Source organism: Trifolium pratense, linkage group LG6, assembly GCF_020283565.1.
Source record: "Trifolium pratense cultivar HEN17-A07 linkage group LG6, ARS_RC_1.1, whole genome shotgun sequence".
Taxonomy (NCBI): domain Eukaryota; kingdom Viridiplantae; phylum Streptophyta; class Magnoliopsida; order Fabales; family Fabaceae; genus Trifolium; species Trifolium pratense.
Window position 1 is genome coordinate 42,579,469 of NC_060064.1, and position 6,541 is coordinate 42,586,009.

A 6,541-nucleotide genomic window follows, 5' to 3' on the forward strand; every position below is an offset into this window, starting at 1 on the left:
GTCTTTATTATTTTGTGTTCTGTGTATAGACAAGTGTTGACGCACCTTGGTCAACATCTGTCTACTACGTGACAGACAAGTGTTGACACACTTTGATCAACACCTGTCTACTGTGTGCCAGGAATTACAGTAAGGATCTTTTGAATTTTGTAATTGATATATTCTTCAAAATATGTGTTTAAAGACGTTATATTTAAAATATAACACAGGGATGGCCGTTAATTTGTCCACATTTTACAGCTTTATTGGAATCTGAAATCTTCACAGCATTGGTCATGAATGAATAGGTTAGAATTTATTTCAAAAAAGTAACAGGGATGTACTTTTTTCTCAAGAGACCCTTTCTCATTGATGTCTTATGGTAATGCAATTTGAAGGACATGTTAGACTGGGAAGAAGATGCTGATGAGTATATACGGAAGAATTTTCCTACAGATATAGTGCGAAATCTTTTTTTTTTCTTTAATGTTTTAGATAATTTGTAGTCATTTCTGACCAAAATTTTATATTCAGGACGAAGTTGGTGGATGGAGGATTTATTCACTGCCAGCAAAAGTGCAGTAAACTTACTTGGTGTTATTTCAATGTCAAAGGTTCCTTCTTGATAAAAATTCACCGAGCTATATGCCCCTTGGTTATTACCGTAGTTCATGTGGTCATTAATTTTTTGCAGGGGCCACACCAATGGAGACTTCCATTGACAGTTTATCAGCCAAGAGGAAAAAAGAACAAAAGAAGCAATCATAGCCGTTCTAAGGGAGAGTTATTGGTGCTTCTGTTTTCGTCTAAGTTTCTCATTCCTTCTGTTTCCAACGTGTCTCAAAAAAAAGTCCTGACCTATAGGTCTTAAAATGGTGGATCCTAGGCTTTTGAGATAACTATTCAATTGATTCAGTTTCTAAGGTATGAATTATATCACAAAATCACAAAATTTCGTAGTAGAATATCACTAGTTAAGTCGGAAGCTTATCCTGTTGTTTCTAATATTCTTGTTAGGATTGTCAAACACTGCATTGGGTTTTTTTTTGGCCAGCATATGGCTACTATCCTAGTTTTATTGTAGATATATATGATACTCGAAGCATGAAGTCTGAAGGTTGGAGCCAAGGTAGTGTGTTTTGGAAACTTTAAAAATCATTTTCTTATTTTTCTATTCTTACTTTGTTTTTTAGTGAAATAGTTTCAACTCTTTCTTGAAGTTGTTAGATTCATTTGTGCTTATAATGTCACCAATAAGAATAAACCAGCTAAGCTCTTGCTTGAACATGTGCAGTGTTGTCTCATTTATTTCATTTGGAGTTCAATATTGGGAGCTGGCTTCATAACTATTTGCATTACATGTCTGCTATATTCTTTCCTGGTTTTGTTTGATTAAGAGTGGAGTTTGCCATCTATATGCATTTTGTAACGCCCCGACTTTTAGAATTATTCGTTTATTTAGAATTTAGTTAATCCTTGTCTATTTTGTTAGGAATTAATGGTTTAGATGTGTTTGCCTGATTATCTAATTATTTTAGCATGTTAAATAATTAGTTGACGGAAATTTGAAGTACATAAGATGAAGTAGGAAAATAAATGATTTAGAAGTAGTTAGAGAAATTGGGCCTTGTAGCATGAATTGGGAGGTAATAAAATAATAATAAATATTAAATAATAAAACAAAATCCTCATAACTTGGAGACATAAAATAACCTAGTTTTTTTTTTTATAAATAGGCTAAAGTAGTGACAAATTAGGATTGCCCACTATTTTACCGAAACAGAAAAAATAAAATAGAGAAGAAAAGAGAGGATTCACGAGAGAAAGAAAGAGGAGAAAAACCACGGAGATCACTGCTAGACAGGTAAGGGGTTTGTTCGACTCACTTAGGAAATTCTGAGTTTATAGTTTTATGAATGCAGCCGTCCTTTTCTTTCTCGGGTTATCAATTGCTTGTGTTATGGTTGTTGTGTTGTTTTTACTACCCTATGTGTGTTGTTTTCTAATCATGTTGTGTGCCATATGGTGTTGCTATCCTGGTGTTTTGTCTTGATGTTCGAAAATTCCTATCTTATGTACTGATAAGGTTGAGTGTGTTGCCGAGTTAATAGTCGAGTTATTCTAAAAGAAAAGAAAAAAAAAATATAAAAACTCAAGAAGTCACAAATCCGGGTTTTTGAGTTTATTAATTCTAGGGGTCGGGTTTTTTATGGGTTTTGAGAGTCATAATTGGCCGAAAAACAATCCTGAGTTTTCTGAGTCGAGAAAACATCATCACAGGGAACTTTTGGGAGTTTTTAACGTTGTTATTGTTCAATTTTAAGGAGATACTCTAACCACTTTTTACATGCGATTCAATTGCCGAATTTTAAAAATAATTATAGGTATCTCTTTAAAATCGAACGATGATCAAAACGATATATAGAACGTTGAATATCGTTGAGAAATGAGAGAGAAATAACCGGGTCGGATTCTGGGTCGCACGACCCGTTTTACAGCAAACCGGGTGAAGAAGGAGGTGAACAGTGTCACTTCCCTTCGCTCATTCGCAGCCCCGGAGAGTGGCGGCGCGTGAGACCTCCAGGATACTCCAATTGTTTTATTTCTTTTTACAGTAAAATAGTAAATAATTTTACGAGAATTTCGGTACCACTTTGATAATTTTTGGACACTCGTAGCTATTTTTAATTAATTATTTAGAGTAAAAATGTGATTAAAAATATTATAATTTCGTGAAAATTTTTCAAAAAATTATGTACAGTATTTTGAATATTTAGAACCCTTTGGTGTGATTCACTCTCTCTGGTTCCTAGATTTGAAATTATTTCATAATTGTTGTGTATTAAATTGAGTTAATTTTCTAACTAAAATTGCAAATCTGTTTTTAATTAAATTACTTGAGTCGGGGCTGTTTCGGGTATTGGTCGGTCGCTGTTAAAAAGAGTAAACTAATTAGTTTGACTAAGATTGGACTATCGTTGGTGTTGTCTTAAATCGTGGTTCGTTATTAGTAGTAGTGTCATTTTAGTCATGTTGTTGTAGTTGGTTATTAATAAGTGTTGAGCTATATTATTAATAACGATGTTGAATTATAATATTATAATGATTATAATGTTGTTGAAGTATCATTATTATTATTATTATTATTATTATGAGGTAGTCATGAGGTTAGTAAAGATGTCGTAATGATGTCGTATATATTATTATTATTATTATGAGGTAGCCATGAGGTAGTAAAGATATTAAAATGATGACGTATATATTATTATTATTATTATCATTATGAGGTAGTCATGAGGTAGCAAAGATGTCATAATGATATCGAATTATACATTTATAATGGTGTAGTAATGATGTAGCAATGAAGTTGATGAATCGTTGGTATCGCGTGTGTATTAGCTTGTTGAGCTGTGGTATCTAAGAGTTGTGTTGTGTGAGTATTCAGTCGTCCAAAAGGATAATATGTTGCTTGTTGTTACTATGTGTTTGGCTACGTCTTATATTACTATAGAATTCAGTTAATTGTGTGACGTTGTTACTCACCCCTTTTCTGGTTCGCCCCTACGATGTGCAATCGTAGGTTTTCAGGTAAACAATGATGCTTAGCTGAGAGTCCGGAGATGGCATTAGGAGTTGTCTTCCTTTTGCGTTTTCAATAATTGAGTCGCTCTGCTAGGAAGTCCTATGGGGGAACTCTAAATTTTATTGGCTTAACTATACATTTGGTCCCTTACATTAATTTTAGGTTTCAATTTGGTCCCTTACGTTTAAAAAGTATCAATTTGGTCCCTTACGTTTATTTTAGGTTTCAAGTTAGTCCTTTCCGTCAATTTTGTCACAAGTGGCAGTCAATTTACATATGTGGACTGACACGTGGCACTTGGACACGTTGACACGTGTACTGTTCAAACAGTGTTAGTGACAAAACTAACGGAAATGACTAACTTGAAACCTAAAATAAACGTAAGGGACCAAATTGATACTTTTTAAACGTAGGGGACCAAATTGAAACCTAAAATAAACGTAAGGGACCAAATGTGTAGTTAAGCCAATTTTATTTTAGTTGATTTATTGCTTTACGAATTTTTAAATTGAACCGTGGTGTTTACCTTAGTAATTTGAATCTTTCGGACAAATTAGTTTTGTTTATGAGTTTGTTTCCGCTGCATTTTTATTAAAGAGACATTTTACAAATAAAATTAAAGGGTAAAAATTAAGGGTGTTACAACTTGGTATCAGAGCAGGTCGGTCCAATCGGACCAAGTCGTATCATTTCTAACTTTTGTTTTTCAGGGTTTTGTGTGGAGAAATGGTCGGACGTAATGACCTTGCTATTGCAAACGCGTTGAACAATATTGCCCAGGCCTTTGGGAATATTCAGGGTAATGCGGAGGAAGAGAGGCTGGATAGATTTTTGAAGAATAACCCTCCCACGTTCAAAGGGATGTATGATCCTGAGGGTGCACAGGATTGGCTTCAGGAGATTGAAAGAATATTCAGGGCTATGGCGTCGACAGACTCACAGAGGGTGACATTGGCAACCCATATGTTGAAGGGGGAGGCTGACCGCTGGTGGGGCAACGCGCGACAGAGAATGCAAGCGGCAGGCATCCTAATCACTTGGGCCGGGTTCAAAGGGGCCTTCTTGGAAAAGTACTTCCCTGCTGATGTTCAGAGCAAGAAAGAGATGGAATTCTTGGGGCTGAGCCAAGGTACTATGTCGGTGGCCGAATATGCTTCCAAATTTGAAGACCTGATAAGATATTGTCCCCACTACAACAATGTTGAGAACGAGAGGCCGAAGTGCGTCAAATTCGAGAATGGCTTGCGACCAGAGATCAAGGCAGGTATTGGATATCAAGAGCTCCGTCAGTTTGCTACCTTGGTCAATAAGAGTCGGATCTATGAAGAAGATAACAAAGCTAAGAGCAACCACTACAAGGCCTTGAGCGACAAGAAGAATGCGGGCCAGAACCGCAGCAAACCATATGACAAGCCGAAAGTAGATCAGGAAGGTAAGCAGAAGACTACTGATGGGCATGACACAAGTGGGGGAGGCCGTTGCTATAGGTGTGGCGAGACAGGACACAAGATCGCCGAGTGCAAGGCGAAGAATCTGAAATGTTATAAATGTGGAAAGCCAGGACATTTTGCAAATGAGTGTAAAAATCCCGTGATTTGTTTTAATTGTTCAGAGCCAGGCCATATTAGTACCGAGTGTGACAAACCATGGAGGACACGAGATGCTACTCCGGCGAAAGGGAAGGTGTTCGCCTTGTGGGGCTCAGAGCCAGATGCATGAGGTAACTAATTTTCGAGGACGAAAATTCTATAAGTGGGGGAGAGTTGTAACGCCCCGACTTTTAGAATTATTCGTTTATTTAGAATTTAGTTAATCCTTGTCTATTTTGTTAGGAATTAATGGTTTAGATGTGTTTGCCTGATTATCTAATTATTTTAGCATGTTAAATAATTAGTTGACGGAAATTTGAAGTACATAAGATGAAGTAGGAAAATTAATGATTTAGAAGTAGTTAGAGAAATTGGGCCTTGTAGCATGAATTGAGAGGTAATAAAATAATAATAAATATTAAATAATAAAACAAAATCCTCATAACTTGGAGACATAAAATAACCTAGTTTTTTTTTATAAATAGGCTAAAGTAGTGACAAATTAGGATTGCCCACTATTTTACCGAAACAGAAAAAATAAAATAGAGAAGAAAAGAGAGGATTCACGAGAGAAAGAAAGAGGAGAAAAACCACGGAGATCACTACTAGACAGGTAAGGGGTTTGTTCGACTCACTTAGGAAATTCTGAGTTTATAGTTTTATGAATGCAGCCGTCCTTTTCTTTCTCGGGTTATCAATTGCTTGTGTTATGGTTGTTGTGTTGTTTTTACTACCCTATGTGTGTTGTTTTCTAATCATGTTGTGTGCCATATGGTGTTGCTATCCTGGTGTGTTGTCTTGATGTTCGAAAATTCCTATCTTATGTACTGATAAGGTTGAGTGTGTTGCCGAGTTAATAGTCGAGTTATTCTAAAAGAAAAGAAAAAAAAAAAATATAAAAACTCAAGAAGTCACAAATCTGGGTTTTTGAGTTTATTAATTCTAGGGGTCGGGTTTTTTATGGATTTTGAGAGTCATAATTGGCCGTAAAACAATCCTGAGTTTTCTGAGTCGAGAAAACATCATCACAGGGAACTTTTGGGAGTTTTTAACGTTGTTATTGTTCAATTTTAAGGAGATACTCTAACCACTTTTTACATGCGATTCAATTGCCGAATTTTAAAAATAATTATAGGTATCTCTTTAAAATCGAACGATGATCAAAACGATATATAGAACGTTGAATATCGTTGAGAAACGAGAGAGAAATAACCGGGTCGGATTCCGGGTCGCACGGCCCGTTTTACAGCAAACCGGGTGAAGAAGGAGGTGAACAGTGTCACTTCCCTTCGCCTAGTCGCAGCCTCGGAGAGTGGCGGCGCGTGAGACCTCCAGGAGACTCCAATTGTTTTATTTCTTTTTACAGTAAAATAGTAAATAATTTTACGAG

At 36.0% G+C, this 6,541-nt stretch overlaps 1 long non-coding RNA gene across 1 annotated transcript; it reads left to right on the forward strand.

The window, feature by feature from the left end:
- The first annotated feature begins 207 nt into the window (after positions 1-207).
- Positions 208-3,599, forward strand: LOC123889426. The gene is made up of 6 exons (XR_006802539.1): positions 208-287; positions 378-440; positions 514-593; positions 674-903; positions 997-1,108; positions 3,560-3,599. It is a non-coding gene; the product is annotated as an uncharacterized LOC123889426 (long non-coding RNA).
- The last annotated feature ends 2,942 nt before the right edge of the window (positions 3,600-6,541 follow it).